The sequence below is a fragment of the Felis catus genome, chromosome B3 (assembly GCF_018350175.1).
Source record: "Felis catus isolate Fca126 chromosome B3, F.catus_Fca126_mat1.0, whole genome shotgun sequence".
NCBI lineage: Eukaryota > Metazoa > Chordata > Mammalia > Carnivora > Felidae > Felis > Felis catus.
Genome location: NC_058373.1, coordinates 42,962,413 through 42,988,447, shown reverse-complemented (window position 1 = coordinate 42,988,447; position 26,035 = coordinate 42,962,413). Strand labels below are relative to the sequence as shown.

At 42.7% G+C, this 26,035-nt stretch overlaps 1 long non-coding RNA gene across 1 annotated transcript; it reads right to left on the bottom strand.

Moving 5' to 3' along the window:
• Window positions 1-384: 384 nt before the first annotated feature.
• LOC123385907 lies at window positions 385-25,108 on the bottom strand. The gene is made up of 2 exons (XR_006599171.1): window positions 16,930-25,108; window positions 385-11,969 (listed from the first exon to the last, which is right to left on the bottom strand). It is a non-coding gene; the product is annotated as an uncharacterized LOC123385907 (long non-coding RNA).
• Between the last annotated feature and the right edge of the window lie 927 nt (window positions 25,109-26,035).

Sequence of the window (26,035 nt, the reverse complement as noted above, 5' to 3'; positions counted from 1 at the left end):
AATGTCTGTAATGCATTTGTAGAAAAATCACAAGCACTTTATAGAAGAACTAGGTAGAGGATATAACCAGAAGAGGAAATTTAAATGGCCAGTAAACAAACGAGAAGCTGCTCAGATTCTTATCAAAAAGATGATCAACAAAAAGCATGTTCAACAAAATAGCACATTGTACTCATAGGTGCATAGGCAAATGGTTTTTTTGAAAATGAAAACGTCCAGTAATGGCAAGGTTGTAGAGACATGGAGTTGGAAATATAAACTGGATTTTGGATTTTTCTGGATGTTAATTGTACAGTATTTATGAAGGTCACAATGTAGATGAATTCTGGTCCAGACACCCCCACTTACATGACTATGATCAACAGAAAGATTTGGACACACAGGTAAAATATGTAAAACATGTTTAATTGTTTTATAATAATATAATAGAATATAATTAATATAACAATACTTGAAATAAGTAAATTACCAATAAAAGAGAGGTAGAAAAACTATGTTGGATTCATACACGGAATGTTACGCAGAAGTTAAAAGAACAAAGAAGATCAATAGCCAATGACTTGGAAGGAAGGTTGTCTATATATGCTAAAAACAATACAAAAACAGTTGCAGACCAAACGTACCTATTCATTCCACCTGTAAAGACACGTCTGCAAGATATGGACATAAATATGTCTGTGTCACCTAGTGAAAGTCAAGAAGGACATACTCCAAAACTGTGTTCACGCTCGATGGCCCAAGAGAAGGCAGAAGTGTTCTCCTGTCTAACTTTATCCAATCACAACTACCATCTCAGAACTGGGATTAGAGGACGGTTTAATTTTTTATGTTTTCCTATATTTATCAAATAAATGTTTAAAAAATGTCTTACTACAGCATCTAGCACAAAGTAAGTGTTCAAAGAGAGTAACCACTATTTTGATAATTATTATGTAATGTGCGTGGTACATTTCCATTCTCAGGCACCATTCGTGTAGCCAGGTGTTGTTTTCCAAACATTCCTCTCTTCTCAGTTAGAAGCAGAGGTAAGTTTCCCACCTAAATCGGAAGACTCTTGGTCTCTGATTTAAGATGTTGTTTCCCCTTCTTCCTCCTCCATCATCCATATAGTTGGTGTCACTTATTTTCCACGTGTCACAAGAAATAGGAAACAATTGGTGAGATCAGTGACCTTGGTAGAGTCTTCATGCCATGTCAGAGACATCCTTTGTGAAGACAGCTGCCCTCCAGATGGGCTATGCCAACACTATCCAAGGCAGCTTTGAAGGCTTAAAACTCACCAGTTTGGGGTCTTGATTTTGAGGTGTCAGTGGGCACTAAAGTGATCAACCAATCCCAGTTTGCCAAGGCTCTCTCCATGTTGACATTAAAAGTTCCATCTCTGGACATCCCTTCAGTCTCACACAAGCTAGGGTAGTTAGTCATCCTTTTGGACACCTATTATGTCTGGGCTTTGCTTTAAGCACTGGGGTTGCAGTCACTGCAGTCACATGAGGAGTGTTCTAAACACACCCAACTACACAGATGAACAACATATACTCCTGAACTTTCAGGTGCCCTTACAGTGCTGATGAAGACAGAATGGGGAACAACCAACCTTGGCCTGTTGGGATTCATCTAGTGGAGGCATGGGCAGCATGCCCTGGGAGGGAAACCACAGAGAGACTAACTCTAACTCCTGAGACCTGGACCCAATGCTCCATGCTATGGAAGGATTCTCATGCTGGTGGCACAATTCCAGGTGTTCATATTCTCTTTCCCTGGTCTTCCCTATGCCATGTTCTTTCCCCTCCCAGGATCCTCCTCGATGGCACCTCAGTGCTCATGACAAATGGCTCTTCCAGTCAAACCAGCCACTACGTGGTGGTGGTGGGGGGTGGTGGTGGAAGAAAAACAAAGATCGGGCCCTGAGGGCTGCTGGAATAGTCCCAAATTTCTGGTCTCTCTGAACTAAATACCTTTCAGGGCTACCCTCTGAGTCAGCCACTCCATACCCTCTCTTCCCTGAGAGCAGAGTTAATTCATTTGTACTACTTCCCAGAACTCAAGATCAAGTTTCTTTAATAAGCACAGTCACTGCCACCACCCTTTCAGTCCTTGGAGAAAATCTTCCTGAAAGCCTCCCTCACCTCTTCCCCTATGTCTGCTACCCTTCTCTCTGGCCTTCCTCATTAGGAGGGGTTCTCAGTTCTGCTTTCTCATGGCAGTCACATGGGGAGTGTTCTAAACACACTCAATCCTCTTCCTTCTCTCCCACCAAACCAATTAAATGTGGATCTCAGGAAAGGGACTCAGTCATTGGTATGGTTTAAAAGCACCCTCCCCACTAAACAAAGGACTCTAATATTCAGCTAGGGCTGAACCCACTTGCCATGGGAAACCATCCCAAGTGTGGTACATATAATGCTACAGAGTAATGGTTAAGCACCTTGGCCCCTCCTACCTATTAATTAGATTTTATTTTATTTTATTTTATTTTAGAGAGAAAAAGAGCAAGTGGGGAGGGGAAGGAGCAGCGAGAGAAAATCTTAAGCAGGCTCTACATTCAGCATGGAGCCCAACGTGGGGCTTGATCCCACAACCCTGGGGTAATGACTTGAGCAGAATTCAAGAGTCAGGCACTTAACATATGAGCCACCCAGGCACTCCTAGATATCTTTGAATCAATTAAATAGAATTCTTTGATAAATTAATTTAGCAATATAATCTGGAGGTAGAAAAATATCACACATTTATAACATATAAATATGGAGACACACATAAATCTACAGACAGACACAAACAGAGATGCAGATTTCGTTCTGAAGTTCTGGCAATGAATCAGGTAAACTAATACAAAGAGCACTGGTTATAAAAGAAGTTAGATCCCAGTTGTGTTTCTGGCAGAAGGAATAACTTAAGTTTCCCTGTTCAGTGGCTATAGCACAGTTAAGAGTTTTCATTCACCAAAGTTGCAAATCACCTTTCCCCTCTTTGTTTTCCTTCCATTGAGAGTTTCCTCCCTGAAATTCCCATTTCAAAGAGGTGACCTAGATAAGAGTTTCTGGAGAAGACCAGGTAGAACACTTACATCTCAAAGGCATGGGAAAAGAATGCCAGTAGCTTCAAGAAGGGATTTTGTTTCCTAAAGTCAGGATTTTTACAATACTTACAGGCTTTTTGAGATAAATAGGGGAATTTCTGGGACTGGCCAAAAAAATAAGTGGATTTTAAATTGTTCTAGAGCTGTATTTCTTGTTTGCAAAGATTTGTAAGATAATGCCAGTTGTTTTTAATTACTCAAAGAGTTAAGCTGCAGCCAAAATTATATCAAGGAGCTGATCTGCCTATCAAACCACATTATTTCTATGTTCTAGATTTATAGCTGTGCTTTGGAATCTCTTAGTAAATCCCTTCAAAAAGGTTTCAGAGGGTGCTCCTCCCTCCTGGCCCCAGGTACATTTAGCTTAGGAGAGAAGACCTAAAAAAATTTCTATCAGGCTCTGAAAATCAGCTTCCAATTTGGCCAACCTCTGACCACAGAGGTACTTAAAAAAATCCTTTCAAACACCTTAGATTTCAGTCAAGACAAACAGTAAATATTCCTGGAAATACTAAATAACCTGCCGTGGATGTAAGAGGCAAGCCCAAAGAGGGTATAAAAGATACTACTCCTAGGATCCAGAGCCACTCCCAAACATAACCAGAAGAAAGCAAGACTTTGACAATTCCCATGAGGGCTGGCAGGTAGGACCCCAGCCACACATGGAGTTCAACCCATATTTCTGTCTACACATAGACTGCCACAAATGGGGTGCAAACCACATTTCTGTCTGGCCATATTTTAGGGCTCCCAATCTGACCATTACAAAGCCAAATTATCAGGACACAAAACAAGACAAATGAGAAGGTAATGGCTGTCCCTGGGAAAGAAAGGATTAATAGCCAACGGGTCTGGAATTGGAAAGGAAGGAATCACAGGAAATTTTATTTTCTTGCCTTGAGTAGAAACTACAGGCAGAGATTATGGTACGAACACTTACCCTTTCCTGGTTTTTGCCAGTTTTCCCAGGATCCCATCTGTAGGCTCTGTTATCTGCCAGAACATTTTCCCGTAATTTTAATTTTAGTTTCCCTTGGCTGTTTAAGGGAATAACACAGAGGTTTACCAGAAAATCCCTCAAGAGTCCCAGAGCACATCCTGGGAGCGCTTCTTCAAAGGTAAATATCAGGGAGTAAGGTCATTAACTTGGTAGACTTCTGTTTATAGTTGTGTAATCTGTTCAGAATGGAAAGACAATTCATACAGAGGATAACTGGAATGAGGACACAGGTAAAAGAGGAGAGAGAGGAGCAGTAGGAGTCATGTCAGCCTTGCAGTCTTTTGTTTTAGGTACCTCTTGTGTCTTTAATTTTTCATTAGCTTTTGCAATGAATCTTTCAGAAAAAGCTATTTTGAAATCTTGAAGCCTTTCGGAAGCTTGTGAATACCAATTAAAATAGGTATCCTATTCTGTCTGTTTAACCCAGCAATCCTTGCTTTCAAGAGCATGTCTTAAAAGAATGATCTTGTCTGATTGGAACACTCCCCATGATGGTCATTGTATTTTAAGTTGTTTTAAGATTTTGCCTTTTTGTAGATACTTTTAGTTTCTAGGACCACAGTTCTTGGACATAAAATAAGCAAGTATAACAGAAAATAGCACACTCAAGTCTTTAGAACTTAAGGATCACATTTCTTTCACTAGGCCCTGGGTACCTTGGAGCCAAATAATACCTAAGAGGGATGTGCCATTGGTTTGGGGATTGTGTGGTGTTTTACAGTTTACCTTGTATCATGGACACTTTCATGAGGTTGGTGGGTAGCCTAGTGTCATTCCAACCCAATTTGTGCAGGCAGAAGAGAGTGGGACAAGGAAGTATTACTAGCAAAGAGTGAACTGGTTGTGGCAAGATCACTTTCCTTCCGGGAGCTTCAGGGGTGTCTCAGGAAGATTACCTCACTAGTGCAGACCAGGTAATTCCAGAGTGACTGGTTTAAGATTCCCAGGGGGAGACTGAAACTGTAATTAAGTGCAGTGTTAAGTCTCAGCTTGGTGACATGGGGCTTAGCATAAGTGACTCCATTTTTGGCCTATTCGCTCTCTCTCTCTCAACATTCTTTAGTTCAAATGAGCATACATAATCATTTCCTGGCAGGTGGTCTCGAGGCAGGAGGAGTAAGAGGAGTCCACATGTCTTACAGAGGCAGCATCCAAACCAGGGGAAAGGGGAAAAAAACTGAAGCCCAGCTTTGCTGATGTTGTAGATTTGGCTCAAAGATGTCATTCACACTGATTTGCTTTGCCACCTTTTTGGGTCACCTTGCATCCCTGGATCTTTCATTCTTGAAGGTAACCATAGCATCATCCCCTCTGTAACCCAAGGCAGGAAAGATTATAGGAATTCATGCCTTTTTAAAGGATAATTATCAGCAGGGCTATGGTGGTGGGGGCTTCCCATTCCTGGTTGGTTGAGGTCATTCTTGTGGACAAGTAGAAGAAACCAGAACTTGGCCTGCCAGACCTGGAGGCAGCAGGCCAGTTCTGAGCTCAGTTTAATTTTACCCACCACAAATCTTTTTCAATGTCGTCCAACACATTACAAGCATTTGATGAATATTAAACAGTAACAATAACAAATCATTGTCTTCAACCTGCAAGGCCTTCTTTCAGAGTCAAAGTCACAGCTGGGCTGGGCACTTTTAGGAGGAAGTCCTACTTTTCTCCTTGTCCTCCAAGTGCTCCACCCAGGGTTAGAGAGACCCCAGACCGCAGTGAATAGGGACCACAGCCTCTGCCCACAATGAATGGGGTTCATGCCCTTGAAAAAAGGAGTCAGGGGTCTAGGGAAGAGATAGGAGGAAAACGATATAACAGTGGCCCCAGGGACTCCTGCTCATAACCAGAGCCTCTTATTCTCGCACTCAGTCTGCAAATCCCCCCACCATCAGCAGAGCACCTCCTTCTGCCCAGCTTCTCATTCGCCCTGTTTCCCCCCTAATCCAGGAGAACCCTATTCTATTAGCAAAGTCAGCTGCTGTGGAGGGAGGAGCATGAAATGAGTGGACTTCATTTTTTTTCTTAATGGTTAACCTGAAAAAGGTCCTGTTTGGCTACCTATGGCAACAATTTTTGTCTTAGATCCCACCCCTCTGCGTGTAGATTTTCAAATCAAGAAGAACCATCACCCATCACTAATGAAAGTACCTCTGCTCCGTATTTCTGTTTCTTCCTCTGTGTTCAGGAGGATAAAGGATAGAGGAAATAATCCAAGAAGGGGGATTAAAAAACAAAAGTTTCAGAAGAGGCAGGAAGCGAGAGAAACCAATGTTCAGAGGATGAAAAATGGAAAACTTGTCACAAAGAAGCAGAGGGGGGAATAAAAGCCCAGTGCCCTAAGACATCCATTGTATGTAGTGAATTTGCTCCTGTCATCTGCATCCAGAGTGGTCCTAGTTCTGAACAATCCTTGGCAGAGCTGAGAAAATTGTCACTAAGATCATGTTCTGTGTTCTGTGGTTTCCACGAGGAACTCTGGCGGAGAAGGACTGCATGAAAACATCAGAATAAGCAAATGAGGTCTCATCCACAGCAGACAATCTAGATCTTTCCCAGAAGTAGCAGCACCTGGCATGCCAAGGGCAGAAGCCAAGGTAACAATTAAGTAATTATCACCACTTAGATAGACATAACAATTTATGTTGTTTTACGTTTCCTCTGTTTCTCCACGAAACCAGAAGCTCCATGAGGCAAATAGCTTTGTTCACTAAAAGTTCCCCCCAGCACCCCAGGCAGTACTGGGAACCTAGGAAGCGCTCAGTATATGCTTGTCGATGGGGACACATGACGGCCTGGCATCAGCGGATGTGAGGAACACCCAGGATGGTTGCTATTGCTCAGCTGAGGCACCTGCCTGAATCCATCTTACAGATGCAAGAATGAGGCCAGATCTAAAGCCAGGCTGTCTCCCCCACTCAGCCTATGAGCATCTTGTCAATGGCAACATATCTTAGTCATGCTGCAAACCCCAAACCCTCCCGGATCTACCGTACTGTCCATGTCAGTGGGGCCTGCAGGGGGACCAGCAGCTTGGGTGCTGGGGGCATGGGGGGTGTGGGGAGGAGTGCAGGGAGAGGGGACACTGTAAGTGTCCTTGCCACAAGCTCACATGGAGGTGGATGAGGGGGAATCACAGCAGCAAAGCTGACGCTAGGGCAAAGCTTCCCAAACAGCCTAGGATAAGAGGAATTTCCAGCCCTTTGGCCCTGCCATGGGGCTCAAATATTGTTCTTTATGCCAACTTCGAGGCACTGCAGAGAGAGCACTTTGGATTGAGGGTGGGAGGGGGTGGGAGGTTATGGTGCTACCACCATGAAGCCTGTGTTGCCCCGTCGGCTGAACGGCAGCCAGTCCTGGAGACTGAGGAACCTGAGGGTTTGGGTGAAAGAAAGGGTGTCAGCAAAGGTGAGGCACCCCACAGGGACCTCAGCGTGAGGGAGCACAGCACACGTGGAAGGCAGAGTGAGGAAGGAGGAAGTCTGGTGAGGTCAGAGCTTGATGACTTCGAGCCTGACCTGGACCTAGCTCCTGAAAGGGCACGTGTTGGTCGTGTGACGAGGACGGACGGGCTGTGGACAGCCCAAGTGCTCCTCACCTGGGACAGACGGAGCTGGAGGCAGGCAGGGGGCACCCCAGGAATGCCTGGATGGGCACTGCAGACAGGCCAGTCCCAGAGCAGAAGCCTCTGTTCAAGGAGCATGGCCACCTGCACACAGCAGCTGGACTTGTGTTGATCCAGCCTAGTGATGGAGGCAACATTTTTTCTTCCTGTTTTATAGGTTTGAAAAGTGAGGCCCCACAAGGTGAAATAGCCTACTCAAGGTCACCTGGCTAACAAAGAACCTCAGATCCCCAGCTTCACCCCTCCTATGGTATCTCATCGCCCCTCTGGGGCCTGGTGTTGGGCCTTCTTGCTCACTCATGCCCTCTCCCCATCGCTCTCCCAGAAGACGCTTACAAAGCACCCCCTTGAGTGGCACCGAGGTGTCACCGAGCTACCCACAATTCCACCACACCTGCCCATTAGCCACTGCGGGCCTGGTTTTAGGGCAGCCTGAAGCCCCCCAGTGGATCTCAGCTCACAGCCTTTTGGAGCCTCCTTGATAGGAGCTGCTCCCCCTCTCCTGAGAGCTTGGGGTCACTCATTCTTAACCCAGGGGACTCAAGGCTTGGGGAAGAATGCACATGGCTCCTTCCCACACATCTTCAGGAATGAGGTTGGAAGAACCAGGATGAAGCCACAACTCTAGAAAGACCCGACTAAAATGTGTAGACACTACCTTGTCAGGGGTGCCTTGCCCCATGGGCACCAGCATGGATGGAGCTGTGCCGTGATCACTGAGCCCTAAAAGGTGACACGGGGGCTCCATGACCTGGGGGATCCCTCAGAAACCAGAGCGTGGACTGTCTCTAAAGGTGATCTTCTGATGCCCTAGAATCGTCTTGACCAAAGAAGGGTCCTTCTTTATTTCTGAGGGTCACAGTCTCCTTAAGGGACTGCAGTTTGTGTAAAGACCGGCAAGTGATGGCTCAGGAGGATGGAGACTCCCAGGCAGTCACCTCGATCAGAGTCGGGGCCACAGCAGGGGTCGCCCGTCTTCACCCCCCTGCCTCACTCGCCAGTGATGGCTCATCACTGAGCTCATTCCGTCACCACCTGCTTCTTCCCTGCTGGCCGCGATGACAGGCCTCCTCAGCTGCCCCCAGCTCCCAGAACAGAAACAGCCGGGTCCAGTTCATCCTCAGTCTCCATGTTAGCTGGTCCATAAGCACAGGAGAGATCTCAGCCTAACGAGCATCCTGGGGAGCTTTAGTCCACAAGGAGAAAAGAAGAAGAGTAAGGGCTCTGTGTGTATTGTGTTCTTTCCACGTGCATGGTACAGAGCCCTTCTTACTCGTTCGTTTGCTCCTGACAACAACAGAGTGATGTGGGTCCTACCATTACCCACATACGAAGATGAGGAAACTGAGCGAACAACACACAGACAGGGAGCACCTGCACCAGGATTCCCACCCAGGCGGCAGCTCCAGACCCGCATTCTCAGCCACACGGCTCAGCCCTGCCTTTTCCCTACCAAAAAAAGGATGGATTCCCTGGGGTCTGTCTTTTCTAAAAATAAGCTTGACTCTGACTCATTTTAATTTGCCTGGCACACAGTAGGTGTTCTGAGAATACCTGTAAAAGATTAATAAGTGAATGACATAAATATTGAAGCGAAAGCGTATCCAGAAGGAGGAAAGAAGCTATTACACGCAGCCTCCGTCTTGAAACCTGAACGGCAATGCCGCCCCATTCTGTGGCATGTGTGTGTCATGTGTGCGTGTGTCTGATGCACAAACACCCACCCGTGGGTCTCAAATTCGAGGAAAGGAATATTAATCACATCTACAGAAAAGTGTTAGAGGCTCCTGCATCCCTCAAGATGTGCTTGGAAACTTCCCACGTTGAAATTCAACATCGCTTCTGCCAGGCCGGCTAAGAAGACTAGAGCTAATGACACTAAACCTCTGCTGTCTCCACACGGCGGCATCCAGGGCTTTGGCAGAAGTGCGGGAGGTGAAACCTCACAGTTTCTATGTGGGCATCAGTGGGGTGGGTCAGGCTCCTGCCCAATCCGCCTAACGTGGGCACCTGGTAGGGTCCGCGGCAGCCCCACGGAAGTTCGCACCTGCATCATGATGCACACAGTAGGCAAGAAGTAAATGCTCCCTCAAGTCCCTCTAGGCTTCCACCGTGTGTGGGCAGGAGGTGCCTGTACAACCCAGAATCCACATTTAAATATCTCCTCACTGTTCCCCCCAAATACGGCCCCTCATGTCAGAAGCCTTTGTCTCAATTTGAGGCTCACAAAGGGGTTGCTGCCCATTGGAGGGTGCATCACCCCCCTCCCCAACTTATACAGCACAAAGAACCCCTTTAAGACATAACGAGTACATCCTGGGGACAATCTATAAAAGCAGAGCCCCAGGAAAGAAGATTCCGAGACAGAGAAGGGGAACAGCAATAGTTTTGGAAGGCCCAACGGTGGGCTTCCGCAGGGCACTGCCCCCTCGGCCTCGGCCAGGTAACCGGGCCATGGGCTGCAGTAGACCGGGCCCTCCACATGACGAGCCTCTTCTACTGCCTCAGAACCCGGCATCCCCTCTCCTCACTACCTCCCATTGCTGACATTCTGGAAACAGAGCGCTTGCCGCTCCCTTTTTAAGGGGTTATAAACGTGAAGTGTATGTCACTCTGAACCCGCTCCGAGTTGCTCCATTTTGCTCATTTTGATGAGAGCTGCGTTTCCTGTCCAAAGGCGAGGAAGAAGCTTAAGGTCACCCCGCCACCCTGTGGCCACGGGGAGAACTGCATGCTTCACGCGGGACAGCCGCCGTGCTCCAGAACAATGAGGTCTTAAGCCGGAGAGAATTTTTGAATCTTTTACTGAGATGAGCACCTCCTAAAACGACTCTACGGTAGTTATGAATTAGACTGGAAATGGCCTGTTTTCATACAGTTAGCCACAAATGTTATTGGGGTAAAAGGGACCGATTCGTCTATTTCTGGATGCTTTGTTCCGCAGAACAGAACGGCTAGAAGCTACCTCCAGGGCTTGTCCAGTCCATCCCGCTGCCCTAAGAAAGGATGCCCTTCAACCAGTCCAGGAAAAATACGTGCTGCCATTTTCTGAAGAGTGTCTGGAGGGAATGTCGTAATTTCCTGATAATGCACACCCATGTGAAGCTCGCGGAGTCTGAAAGGTTTCCCTGGAGTCAAACCCAAATGAATTCTTAATATTGCCAAGACCCCCAAAAATATGTGCAATCCCTTTTGAGTCACATGATGTGAGTTCAAGTCCCAGGGCCAGCCCTTACTCGTTCTGGACCTTGTTGTTCTCATCCGTGAGGTGGGAAGGAGAGGAGTCATGCCTTACCGTGGTGTAAGTATCCGATGGCACAGTACCTGCAAAAGTATGTTGTGAGGCACAAAGTGCAGTGGACATGCGGATCCTGGTTATTCTCAGCAGATGTTCCAAAGTGGCAGAAGTCATTTCAACAGGAGCAGGTCGCTCAAAATTAGGTCCTCAAACAACCTGGAGAAACAAAGAATGGGGCAGGCAGGACAGGGTTGGTAGACATTCATCATACCTTCCTGCTAACAGAGCATGCTGAGAGGGAGCCTACTTACAGCCCCAGGAAGCACTGACCTGTCCATTAGAATTTTAAGTCAGGCGTGATCCCCCTCACCCACACAATGCCAATGCAGGAGCATGGCTGGCAGGGGGCAGGGAGACCCCGGGGGGCTCGGTGATAGAGAGCCTGTGTCTTTCAGGGAAAACATCTGTTGTGGATTTTCTGGAGTTCTGGTTTCAAATATTCCAGTCTAGTGCTCCCATAAGCACATATGTGTTTGCAGGGGCCTGGCAATCGGGGTTCAGGAAGCAGAGTCCCCAGAGACCTGGGATCCAACCTAATTCATCTCTGCCAGTGCCCTTTTGAAACAGAGAAGATCAAAAAAGAAAGCCTTCATTGGGGTTTCCGAAATCCCAGTTCTGAAGTATAAGGCTCTCACAGGTCCCCACCCTCTCCAGGGAGTCGAAGGATCACCTTTTGAGGGAACCCTGAACCCCAAACTGGATCCAGAATCCTCTGGAGTCTCTGCAGCAGGCCCCTGGGACCAGGATCAGAAAAGACCCCTACTTGGAGAGCCGGCACAGCTGGGGGCTCGGCGCCCTCTAGTGGAAGTCGGGGAGAAGACAGTCTGGAGAGGCGCAAAGTGAAACCCAAGGAGGCAAACCAAATGAGTGTTTTCTTTCCGCCGCTGCACAATTGCCAGCTCACATCTGCTTCCACGTTGACCGTCGGACGGACTCCGGTGCCTCCTACGAATCTGATCCAGGGAACGACCTTCAATTCATAACAAATCACAGAAACCTTGGAAATTTTTCTGAACAGCAGCTCTCTCCACCTCCAAGAAAAACAATGAAGTTGGGTTTTTGGGAAGCCTGAGTCCCTTGATGTGTTTCGCACATGGTTCTCTTGGTTTAGGGAACTTTCAAGTCTGGGGCATCAAATCCAGGCACAGCCCTTTCAAACAGGAGGTCTGAAAACCGAGACAAATAGTGGCTGTTCTTTTTAAATCGCCATCACTTCATTTGCGAAGCATTTTGGTCTTTTTATTAGTCCCTTTAAAGTATAAAATCCATTCTGCCGCGCACACGCGCGTGCAGGAACTAGATTCCAGTAATGCTTTGAGCAGATAGAGACTCTCTGCCCTACTCTGGGGGCATGTACCGAGGGGCGCCTACATTTTCAGAGGAGTTAAAAAATGTCAGGAAAACAGAATTATTTAAGCACTAAATAAGAGTTATTAATATAGGGCTATCAATATACGTTTTGCACGGTTCATTTTTGTGTGATTTCAGATATTGAGGCAATCTATTAAGTGTAATAACAGTATGTGAATATAGATATTTGGCAGGAATATTAGGCCAAAATTACAAACTCAAAGACCACTGGGATTTAATTATTATCTTTTACTTGGTCCCTGAGCACTGTGCATCCTGCAGACACGTTATGCATATAATCTTATGTAATCTCTCCAACACCTCCATGAAGCGGGTATTCTTATTCCCGTGTTATTGTTAAGGAACTTAACAGAGCCTCTAAGTGACTGTGCTGGAAAAGGCTCTGCTCTCTCCTATCTGCTTTACTGCCTTCTGTGTACATGCTGTAAATGCTAGCGGGAATAACCTGCTTCTCAACTACCTTAAACCAGAGGATGCTGACTGGATGAAAAAAAAATGTAAGGCAAATAGGATTTCAAGTAAGAAAAGTCAAACGAAAGGAAATGCCTAAAAGGAAGGAGTTGTGGCACCTACAGCAAAAGGTCTTCATGGCCCTAAACAGGGTCTCTAATCCAAATTACACAAATACACTTGGCACCTTGGAAATCAAAATCAAACTGTGCACAAAACAGTGGTAAGTACTCCCAGGAAGACACAACATCCAAATTTACCGAAGGCACAGCTTCTGAATAACAGATTTGAAAGCACAAATAGACTCCTTGCAAAAAGAAGACTTTGGCTTTTCTTTGGAGCACTTACTAAAACATTATAAATAATGTAAAAAAAATTAAAGTGATTAATTAATCTTAAACTTCACCTCTCCTAAATTAAATGCCTCCAGTCTAAGGGCCTGGCTGCTTGGTCTGAAAGGAATTTAGTTAGCATTTATAACCTGTCAGTGTAAATATCTTTTCAAGAGACACATATGATTATTTTAATTCAAGAAGCCAATTCAGCATTTATAAAAGGTAACTAAATCCGTCAGCATCCCCGTCCATTTTCTTTTTGCATTAATAAGACTGTGCTTTATAATTTAATTCTGAAGTGTGGAATTCAAGTGTGCTTAGATTAATAATAATTATGCACATATTAATATATAAGTTTGCTTTATTGCAGAAGAATTAAAATAAGGAAACTTTATTCTAAAATTTAAGAGCAATGAAAATGATAAAGTTTAGTTAGACCTGATTGTTTCTTCCTTACCTCAGTGCCTCCCTAGGCCAAAGGGCCCGGACGGAGACTGGTTCTCTCTGTGTCCCCAGCTAGCACAGCGCTTTATACATGGTAGGTGCTAAGGGTTTCTTCAGTTGGCCTGGGCTGACAAGTGAGTTGCAGGTTTGATCCCTAGAAAGGTTTCTAAATTTCACCAAGGACAAATGTACCTGCCGTTCTTTAAAAGAATGCCAAGCTGAGGCTCCTACGTGGCTCAGTCAGTTGAGCATCCGACTTCAGCTCAGGTCGTGATCTTTAGTTCGTGAGTTCAAGCCCCGCGTCAGGCTCACTGCTGTCAGCACAGACCCCACTTGAGATCCTCTGTCCCCCTCTCTCTCTGCCCCTTCCCTTCTTGTGCTCCCACTCTCTCAAAAATAAATGAACATGAAAAAAAAAAAAAGAATGGGAAGCTTATTACAACTGGGGCTTTTGACTTACGGTTCACACTACTCCACCCCCCTAAAGGACTAGAAGGGCTTTCAGAACCCCCCTGTCCTGGTCCCAGTGAGGTGACAGGCTTCCAGAGGTGAGGGTAGCTCTGACACCCCCACATAGGCCTTCCCACTACAAACCGGTGCTCCTCTCTTATCCTGTGAAGCGGGGCCCGGGGGTTGCCCACATCACAGAAAAGCAGCCTGTCAAGATAAGTGACAGTAGCTCTTCTCTGTCCACAATGGCCAACCAGCTGCCACATTCTCAGGGCAGGGCAGGCACACCCAACAAGCAGCACAATGGGCTTTGACTGTTGCCAGCACAGATGAGGTCAGAGCGTCTCCTCCTCAGCAGCTGGGAATTAGGAAAGGGGGGAAGATTAAAAGAAAAAGGAATTTGGAAAAAAAGAAGGAAAAATCAAAAACTGGAATCCAATGCAGACGGTGGGGGATTCGTCTGAACCACTCTTAACCACACGCTCCAACTTGGCCCTGTGTTGTACTGCATCTCCCGCCTAGATTATCAGCCCCATGAAGACAAGAGCCGTTTTGGAAGTACGGTATTTCTCTGTGAAAAGACACTCCATGTATTTCTGACATGAGGAAAAAAATATACAGCAAGCTTCCTCGGAGAGAAAATGAGTGGAACATTGTCTTTCTCTAAGAAGCCGCATCATTTCTGTTTATCTTTCTGTCTTGCCAAAGATGTTAAATCAAAAACAAATGTTTCTAGAAGCAACTAACTGCCCAGAGCTCTGGTTTTCAAATAAATTAATCAAATCAGCTCTAAAATATGTTGCAAAGTGTGTGTTCCGCTTTATTAAGAGGGAGATTTCTATTTTAATTTTTTTAAATCTTTATTTTTGAGAGAGAGAGAGCGCACAGGTGTGCCTGAGTTGGGGAGGGGCAGAGAGAAGAAGACAGAGGATCCGAAGCAGGCTCTGTGCTGACATCGCACCAACTCACCAAACATGAGCTCGGGATCTGAGCCGAAGTCGGACGCTTAACTGACAGAGCCATCCAGGCGTCCCTAAGAGGGAGATTTCTGATCGAAATGTTTAATTAGTGGTTAAACAAGGTATGCATAAGGCTGGGCTGCCATAGGTAAACAATAAAGAAGTGCTATCAAAGGTCAAAATCTCCTTAAATCCTAATCCGATTCCTGTCAAGGAATACTAGGTCCAGAAACATCTCCTTACCCAGAAAACCCCATTTTGCTTAGATTGCTGAAGTAATTCAAGCCCAGCCTCTGCTCTATCAATGAAATAAAAAAGTTAGGTAGAGCTAATTAATAGTGTAAAGTGTCACTTAAATTACTCTCAAGCACTCTCAATTACCTTAGAAGCAGCAATTGACAATCATTTAGTATATGAGATATGAATCAACTTTATCTAATTCATTAAAGTGGGTCCCCCAGAGCCCTGGCCAGCCCATACTTTGATAGCCTAGTTTAACTTACAGAACCATTTGTACTTTGAAAGAAACAGAATTGACTCTCCTTAAAAATTCCCTTCCACAAAATAAATAGGTAAAGTTAAAAAAAAAAAAAAAAAGGAGGGGGTGTGCCTGGGTGACTCAGTACGTTAAGCATCTGACTCTTGACTTAGGCTCAGGTCATGATCTCAGTTTATGACATTGAGCGGTGCTGGGAGCACAGAGCCTGCTTGGGATTCTCCCTCTTCCTCTCTCTTCCCCCCTGCCCCACTTGCGTGTACTCTCTCTCTCTCAAAATAAATAGGTAAACTTAAAAAAAAAGTTCCCTTCCACATAGTCTGACTGAGTACATTTTTACTATACTTTACAGTATCTCTACCTTCAAGGAAAAGACACCTGCATTATATGTGGTAGTGTGGAGTCTGACTTCTTTTCATTGTTCTGTGCAGGCCCCTTGCCTCCCGAAGACTCCACTCCTGGCTCTGTAAGACAAGGGCCGTGGGTCCTAGCTTCCTTTGCACTCTGGGTTCATGCTTCCCCTTGTTGCAGCCACCATCATGTGTCAAAATCAAACCCAACTGCTTTGTTGGGAGACCATCTAATCTCAAAAATCTCTAATGTCAAAATCTCAAAATGTCAAAAATTTTGGGGTGCCTGGATGGCTCCGTCAGTTAAGTGTCCAACTTCAGCTCAGGTCATGATCTCACAGTTTGTGAGTTCGAGCCCCACTCGGACTCTGTGCTGAGAGCTCAGAGCCTGGAACCTGCTTTAGATTCTGTGTCTCCCTCTCTCTCTGCCCACTCTCCCACTCATGCGGTGTCTCTCTCTTTCAAAAATAAACATTAAAAAATTTTTTTTACAAATGTCAAAAATCTCTTGGGCAAATTAACACTCTAGAGGGAAAACATACCCGTGTTCCTGTCTGGGATTCTGATCCTAGGTGCCAGTGTTTTGGGAGTGGGAGGGAAGAAGGGGATGCTGGGGGAATCTGCTTAATCAAATGTTAAATTTTCCTTAACTGCTCCCTGTTTTCAGTGTGACACCCCAAACTGCCCCCCCACTGGGCCTGGTATCTCGAAATGCAGCAGCTCAATTTCCCCTGGGTACTAACTGCCACTGCACTCATCACACCCTTGCACAGGCCTCCTTCCTCCCACCTGTCTCCTTCAAAGTTAAGATAAGGGATATTAACAGGCTGTGGGGAGTTGGGGGAGATGTGGGGATCTAATTACTCATTTAAGACATTCAATGACTCCTCCTCTTTCCAGTTCTACCCAAAGCATGGCGTCCTTTACTTCCAAGGCTTTCCAGGGTTCCTCAGCATGATCCGCCCCCATCCCCACCAAATGCTCTAAGGGCCAGCTCTATCCAGTTTGCTAAGTCAAATACAAATTTGTGGACACCTCTCATCTGCTGCCCCCTCCCCCCCACGCAGGGCCATACCTGTTTCATGGCTGTCATCTGGAGGGGGTGTGGGAGGAGAGCACATGCATGCACAGGTTCCATCTGGCTTGGTTTACACAGACGTCCTCAGGATGGGATTCATTCATTCGGTTTGCCTCCTCTTTTCCCTCCTTGCCTTTTGCCAAGACCCACAGCTACTTCAACATCTGTCTTCTTCCTCACCAGGAGCCCCACTTGTGGGTCAACTCTTCCCATACAGAGTGTTGTAGAGCTCTGGCCTTAGAGAAAGCCCTTGCTGCATTCTGGGTGCAGTTCATCTGGGGAGTTGGAGGGGTCAAATATTACTTCAGTTGAAATATTACCATGAGCATGAGGCTTTTTCTCCTGCTTTCATTATGAAATGTTTTGTTTATATAAAGTGTGAAAAATAATCTTATAAACACTCATGTACTACGTGGATTTAACAGACGTCAACATTTTGCCATTTTTGCTAGCAATCACTCTTTTACTGTTAATAAATCACTGTAGATATACAGTCATCCTGGTCCTATTCTTTTTCTCACTCTCCCTTCCCAGAAATAATCAGTGTTCTACAGTTGGCATGTGTAATTTTCATGTGCCTTAAGTTTCTCCCAACTTGTTTTCACTCAACATTTTGCTTTTTAGCTTATATAGGTACACACACACACACACACACACTTTCATTTCTTACAGTTGCTATTTTCGTATTCTTTTTACAGGTTTTTTTTTTTTTAATCCACAACTGATAGACAGTTGTTTCCATATTTTTCTTTTTATTTAAAGTGTTGCAGCAAACATCCTTGTATATTTACTTATTTCCTCTTTGCTTGTTGGAGAGTTTCTCTAGGTCGGATGTCGACACTGGAATTGTTTTGTAAGCCTTTGTTCAGCTGTGTGGGTATTGCCAAATTGCTCTCTAAAGCGATTTTATATCCCATCAGCAATGTTTTACTGGGCCCACATTTCCACACCCTGTGAAGCATCGGATGTTCTCAAAGTTGGATTTTTTGTCAATCTGACATGGAAAATGGCAGGTCATTGTTTCGATTTGCATGTTCCCGGTTACTTTTCAGATTTCCTTTTCCGCGAATTGTTCATTGCCTTGGCCGATTTTTCTATCGGGTTGTCTTTTCTCTTCCTGAGATGAGGGAGTCCATCAAATATTATCATTAATAACCCTTGGTCAACTGTACTGGCTGCAAATAGTCCCTCCTGGTCCATGGCTTATCACTTAGCTTTTCAATTTTTTTAAAGTTTTTTTTTTATTTTTGAGAGAGACGGAGAGAGACAGAGCGTGAGCAGGGGAAGGGCAAAGAAAGGGAGACACAGAATCTGAAGGAAGCTCCAGGCTCTGAGCTGTCAGCACAGAACCCAATATGGGACTCAAACCCACAAACTGTGAGATCACGACCTGAGCTGAAGGCAGACACTTTACCAAGACACCCAGGCACTCCATTATCTTAATGGTCTTTTTCTTGCAGAAAATTCTAACTTATAAAGGATGATATATTCTCTTATTTTTCTTCCCTAAGTTTTATTTTTTTAAATATAATTTATTGTCAAATTTGCTTCCATACAACACCCAGTGCTCATCTCAGCAAGTTTTAAAGTCCTGCTTGTATTTAGGGCTTTAATATACCTGGTATTTATTTTAGTGTAATGTATGAAGAAGAAATCTAATTTTATATTTCTCCATATGCATGAACCAATTTCCCAAGCACATTTATTGAATAGTCCATTCTTGATGACTGAAGTTTGTTTTTGTACTGAGGTGAAGTTCATATTAACAACGAACCATTTTAAAGTGTACAATTCAGCGGCATCTAGTGCATTCACAATGTTGTGTGGCAACAACCTCTCTGTAGTTTTGCATTTTCATCACTCCAGAAGAACATCCCATATTCTTCAAGTAATCACTCTCCATATTCTTTTTCCCTAGCCCCTAGCACCACGACGTTGCTTTCTGTCTCTATGGATTTGCCTCTGGTGTTTCATATACAAGGAACCACACAAAATGTGACCTTTTGTGTCTGGCTTCTTTCCCTTACCAGCATGCTATCAAGATTCATCCATTTTGTAGCATATTTCAAGACTTCATTCTTTTTCATGGCTGAACAATGTTGCATTGTATAGGTATGCTATAATTTGTTTATCCATTCATCCCTTGGTAGACATTTGTGTTGTTTCCACCATTTGGCCATTATGAGTAATGCTGCTGTGTTTGACTGAAATTTAATGCACCTTTGCAGATACAGGAGTTAGAATATGTAAAGCACTTACAATAGTGCCTGAAACTATATGGTAAAAATCATATGCTTTATTTACTATCCTTAGTATTCTTATTATTACATATTACATGGGTCTGTAATTAGTCTTTTTTGTTATATCTACCTATTACTATGAGAATATGACGTTTTAATTAAAATTATGGGTTCTTTAATAAGCTTTAAAATTTGAAAGAAAAAAACACATCCTCTCTACTTGATCTTATTCTTCAAATTGACTTGCCAGTTCTTGGCCTTTCATTTTCCATGTGAATGCTTGTAACGGCCTTTTAAGCTACACACACACACACACACACACACAAAACCCCCCCAAAAAAACCCCACAATTAATGGAATGTTGATTAGAATCACACTGATTATATAGATAAGTTTGAACATTATTCTTTAATGAGTCTTATCATTCATGAACATTGTATAACTTTTAAGAAAATTTAAGACTTATTTCAATAGGGTTTTATAATTTTCTCCAGGTCTTGCAAAGTTCTGATGAATTTCTTACGCACCTTTGTTTCTATTTAAAGTAGTATTTTAAAGTTTACCTATTTCTTTATTTCCATTGCTTCTTATATTTTATTTCTTCTGAGTTCAACTTCCTTTCTCCTGAAGGTCATCCTCTAGTAATTTTTTTAAAAAGGACCTGAAAGTGAGAAATTCTTTTTCTTTGCTGAAGATGGTATTATTTAGTCCATACTGTTCAATGATAATATAGTGAATTAAACACAACCAGGCAGCCAATTGGTTTTCTCTCAAAAATATGTAAATACCCCTTGTCTCCAGATGCTATTATGTTGAGAATTCTGTTGTCAGTCTAATTGTTGATCTCTTGTAATCTGTTTTTTTTTTTTTTTCTGTTTTTCTCTGTGTTTGCATGGCTGTAGTTTCAATCCAGTGTATGTTAGGTTTGGATTTATTTTTATTTATCCTGCTCTGGGCTCACTTTGTTTCCTGCATCTATCGCATCCTATCTTTCATAAATTCTGGAACATATCAACAATTTCTCTATTCTCTCCTTCTAGGACTTGGATTAGAAGTATGTTGGATTTTTCTTTCTATCCTCCATGTTGCCTATTTATATTTTCCATCTCTTTATTTCTATTGCATTCCAGGATATGAACTCAGTTCTATTTTCCAGTTCACCAATTCTTCAGCTATTTTTAATTTACTGTTGTGGCTGTTCATTGACTTTTTATTTCAATGGTATTTCTATCTCTAGAAGATCTATTTAGTTCTTATTCAAATTTGCCTCTTCTGTTTTTATAGCATCTCATTTTGAATCCTTTTAAAGTGTATCTATTTAACATTTTTTATTGGGTATTTCTTCTCCTAATTTCTTGGCAGTCTAATCCTGGCAGTAGCCTACTATCTTTCTGATATGGCAAATTAACCCATGCAAATTAACCCATATGGCTAACATTTATAATCCTTTACCCAAAGCAAGGTCTTCAGCAAAATTTCAAGTGACAGGGCTAGCCAGCAGGAGAATCTTCTGAGTGGGTGCCTGTCTGATTAGTGTATTTGGGTTGCTATAACAAAAATTCCATAAATTGGGTGGCTTATAAGCAACAGACATTTCTCATGGTTCTGGAGTCTGGTAAATTCAAGATCATGGTGCTAGTACATTGGGTGTCTGGAGAGAACCTATTTCTTCATAGACAAAACGGCGCCTTCTCTGTCCTTACGTGGTGGATGGGGATGAGGGCTCTCTTAGGGTCTCTTTTTTTAAATCAATTCTTTAAAATTTTTTTTAATTTAAGTAATCTCTTTACCCAGTGTGAGGCTCAAACTCACAACCCCAAGACCAAGAGTCGCATGCTCTTCTGAATGAGCCAGCCAGGTGTCTCAGGGTCTCTTTTACAGAGGCACTAATTTCCTTCCTGAGGGCCCTATCCTCATAACCTACTTCCTAAAGACCCCATCCCCTAAGACCATCACTTCAGGGGTTAGAATGTTGGCACAGGAATTTTGGGGGACAGAAACGGTCAGTCCATGTAGTGCTATCTTACAGATGTTTGGTGTGGCATCGTGTGAGCTATGACTGCATCAAATACAGCCTAGATCCTCAGACAACTAAAGGGCACTGCTGAGGGTGTGCCTCTGAGAAAGAAGAGCAGGACTCCATCTTCACAGCAATAGCCTGGCTCCACACATGGCCATTCGCCTTCACAGGTCACGTCAAGGCTCTCTTTTGGCACCCAGTTACCTGTACTTTCCGCATCCAGACTATTCTCACATACAAGTACTAGCAACAATATCTCGCCTACTTAAGTAGATTTTACTCTTTGTGGTTTAAAAAAAAACCCCAAACCTCACTGATTATTTAAAATATACATTTAATGTCTATGGGGATTTTGTAAGAAAGAGGCAATAAAAAGTTCAAGTAACACAACTCCTGTCTCAAAAATAACAATTGTAAACCTAGTATTTTATCAATAACCAAATTCCTTAACAGTTACAGAAAGCTAGTTCTGGTCCAAAGGTCTTGTTTTCAAACAAAGAAACTGAGGTTGAGAGAGGTAAAATAATTTTTTCAGGGTTATTTTGATTTTTAAATTTATAGTACCATACAAATTCAATCTTGCTTTTTATTACGAGTGATAAAAGGGATAATTCAACAATACTCTTGCATAAGTAAAAGTTATAAGATGAGGAACACCTGGGTGGCTCAGTTGGTTAAGTATCTGACTTCAGCTCAGGTCACGATCTCATGGTTTGTGAGTTCAAGCCCCTCATCCGGCTCTATGCTGACAGCACAGAGTCTGGAGCCTGCTTTGGATTCTGTGTCTCCTTTCTCTCTGCCCCTCCCCCGCTTGCACTCTCAAAAGTAAACATTAAAAAAAAGTTATAAGACGAATAAACTGTAATAATGGGGGAGATTATTACAACAATGGGGTAATTTTATGTAGGTAGTTAATAGGTGGGATACTTATTACTATTAGGAAATCAAAAGAAAATATATAATTGTGCAAGTTTCACTCTGCCTAGTTGGTTGCTTAACACTCATTCAGCTCAGTATACTGTTATCTGAGATGGGTACAGGTAAATCGTTTGTTGTATTTAGGAGATAGCCATTGAGACTATGGAGTGACATGAAGTTCTGTGTAATCAGAAATGGTAGAAAAAGATGAGAACTTGAAGGCTTACATGCTTTACTGAATGAATGGTAGGACATGTGGCCAGTCCTTAATTCCATTATGCAGTGCTCCCTTATATAGGCTTCCATATACAGAAAAAGAGTCATTCTTACTTTGATGGCCCCAAGTATTTGGGACTTAGTTCAACAGATGGAAGCCACAAGAAAACAGATTTATGCTGAATATAAGGACCTTCCAACTAGGGACTATTATAATTCTAGGAATTTAAGTACAACTAAAATAAAGGCCTCTAACTGAATGGCCTCCAAAAAAAAATGAGTGATATTAAAATTCATCAACTTGACATAAAAGTAAGCATTACTGGGGGCGCCTGGGTGGCTCAGTCGGTTAAGCGTCCGACTTTGGCTCAGGTCATGATCTCATGGTTCGTGGGTTTGAGCCCCGCATCAGGCTCTGTGCTGACAGCTTAGAGTCTAGAGCCTACTTAGAATTCTGTGTCTCCCTCTCTCTCTGCTCCTCCCCCGCTCATGCTCTATCTCTCTCCTTCAAAAAAATTTTTTTTTAAATTAAAAACAACAGTAAGCATTATTGGTGCTTCTTAAAGACCTGCATTATAATTCAACATTGATTGAGTCATTAATTTTAGGTAGAATGGGCAATACATTCTTATTCACCAGTCTAAGTCATGGGTAATCAGTCTTTATGGCCCTTACAAAACACTGTTTTCAATACCACCCATTCACCATCTGGATTGTAATAATAGTCATGCAAGATTTCCACTCTATGCATTTGGGGTCAATCCAAAAGGAGCATTTTCTAGATCTCTAAGTTTTAACCATAGGAATCTTTAGCGTGGGCAAGGAACTGTTTCCTGCAATGTATTTATGGTTAATAATTCCAGATGTATTAAAATGTCACAAAGACCTTACAACTATTTCAGAATTTCTCAAGAGCATGGTTCCCTTAGCTTAGCTTAAAGAAACAAAAACTCTACTACTGCCATGACAGTTACTGATGTTCAAATAACCAGTCTACAAAATTTTTATTTAAAAAATAAAGAATTCTGTTAATCCTCTATTCATGTCACACACATACACCCTTTTTCTTAAACTATTTTTGAAAGTGTGTGTGAATCAACCTGAATTGAATGAAATAGGGAAGATTATATCAGAAGTGTCATAGTAGGTTAAGAATCTTTAACAGCACTCCTTGGGAAGGGAAATGGGCTCTGTTCAAGTGTGGCTTCTTAATTTAAACCATCAATAAATGCTTGCCTAACTGATTTGCAGCAGCAGCCTCTGATGAAGCTAAAATGTTGTAGCTTCCATTCAAATTGCAATCTTCAAACACCTGCTCATTTGTTATGTTATTACTCTATAATATGACGTACTGTGCTTAAAAACATAATTTCCTTCTTGTAAGGCCATCTGTTGTGATAAAGTACGTATCTTGGGCATTTCTTTCTGCTTCAGATATCAGTAGAACTCTCTAATGGTTTGAATACGGCAGAATAGCATGCATTTGATCTTTGTTCTGACTGTACATTAGAAAAGAGGCAAGTTTTATGTCCTATACCCAAAGTTTTTACTTCCTAATGTTTACACATCAAAAGCTATGTTTGCTAGCTAGTAAACTGCCACAATAATATTAGACCACATACAAGAATTCTCTAGGAAAAAATAAATTCAGACAAAGGGCCAACTTAGATTTTAAGTGTTACTATGGAAAATGCTTGTGTTACTACTGTTAGGCCTTAAACATAGATGAGGAGAAAATACATAGATAATCTTGGGATAAAGGTGTGAGGTTCTAAAAGAAACCTAAAAAGCTAACATTGGCCATGTTTATTCAAAATTGACACAGGCATTCTTGTTTCTAGGAAAAATGAAGAGGAAGAAGTAGAGATAAAAGGAGAATGGCAGGTGCTGGAGCCTAATTTTAGCTCCTATCTCACCATAAGGTCGTGGGTAAATCATTTAGTGTCTCATTTCTATTCCACCTGTAGGATTCACTATATAGTATAATGTCAAGATTGATGGACTTGTTCTGTAAAGGGTCAGAGAGTAACTATTTTAGGTTTTGTCAGCCATACTGCCTCTGTCACAACTATCCAACTCTGTCACTGTAGAATGGGAACTGCCATAACCAAGACAAATGAATGCGTGTGGTTGTGTTCCAATAAAACTTTATTTGCAAGAACATACTGTTTGGCCCCCAGGTTGTAGTACACCAGATGTCAGTATAAAATCTACTTAATGAAGAGAGTTTGATAATAGAGAGGTACCATGAAAAGAAGTAAAATGATGTATAAAAAAAAGGGAAGAGGTATAAAGCTTAAATGACGGCCAAGGGGAAAAGTGGTTTGTCTGAAGGGAAAAAAAGAAAGGTGTGAGGTAAATGTTTTCTACAAAAACAAACCCAAAGACCAAGATCTGAAATCTACTTTTGATGAAAATTATCATGGAATTTAAACCACACCTGGGATGTTTTAAGCATTATAGTCAATCTCTAAGGAAGCCACTTGGTCATTCTTCAAGTTAAAAAACAAACAAAACACTGAAGAACTAAATCCTCTTTATGAAGTGTTTACTATTATCCTAGTGGATATTATCAAACTAGAGGATCATGTTAGCTTAATTCTTTACTATTTGAATTATTTTCCCACTAGAGGTCAATCCTAAAAACTATTCATCCACCGGATATTTAATTAATATACAAGGGGGACAGAAATCATGATGTTGTTCTAATCTGCATTTCTTCCCCCAGAGTTTTTATAAATCTTTATTTTTTAAAAAATATTTATTTATTTTGAGAGAGAGGAGAGAGAGAGAGAGAGAGAGAGAGAGAGAGAGAGAGAGAGAGAGAGAGAAAATGAGCATGCACGTGAGCCAGGGGTGGGGGTGGGGAGGTGGAGAGGGAGGGGCAGAGAGAGAGAAAAGAGCCTGAAGCAGGGCTTTGGGCTCCATCTCAACACCATGAGATTATGACCTGAGCCGAAATAGAGAGTCCAACATCTAACCGACTGAGCCACCCAGGTGCCCCTTCATAAATCTTTATGATGCACCACCCCATGGTAACATTTCAGTCTCCTGTATGTCAATATCGATTACTTTGAACATTGTATCAAAATTTTCCAGCGTAACTATAAAATGGAACAGTGGCATGGTCTGAAGTAGAAGAAAATTCAGTTGCTCCTCCTATAGTTTATTTCTAAAATTCAGAAAGCAACTTTAATAAATAGATAATTTTGAGGGTATACAGATCTACATTGTCTTATCTGAAACTCTTTGGCCAGATGTGTTTCAGAATACAAAGGTTTTTAAGTTTTAGAAAGACAATATGCTTCATATATCTCCAGTGAAATCTGGAGCCATACCCCATAATCAAATATATTAAATTTGCTACAGCCCAACTCACTTCTACCAAATATAATAAATGCCAAAATTAGTCTCCTGTCAGTTCAAGTTCAGAACTTTCTGTCAAATATCTTTACCTCAAATTTATGCAAACCTTTTTAGTTTCCAGAACTTTTTAAAAATTTGGTAAGGGATGGTGGGTCTGTTGTATATAAAAACCAACCAAACAAAAAGCCTTCCTAAGGGTTTTTTTCAGCTCAATGTTAAGTATTTGAATGATATAGCCTTGTAACTCAAAATACTTTCAAGCATGAATCCAAGAATAAGCCGAAATTCTTCCTATAGGCACAATTACCAAGGAAAACGTGTTCCCTCTCTGCTCCAGTGAGTT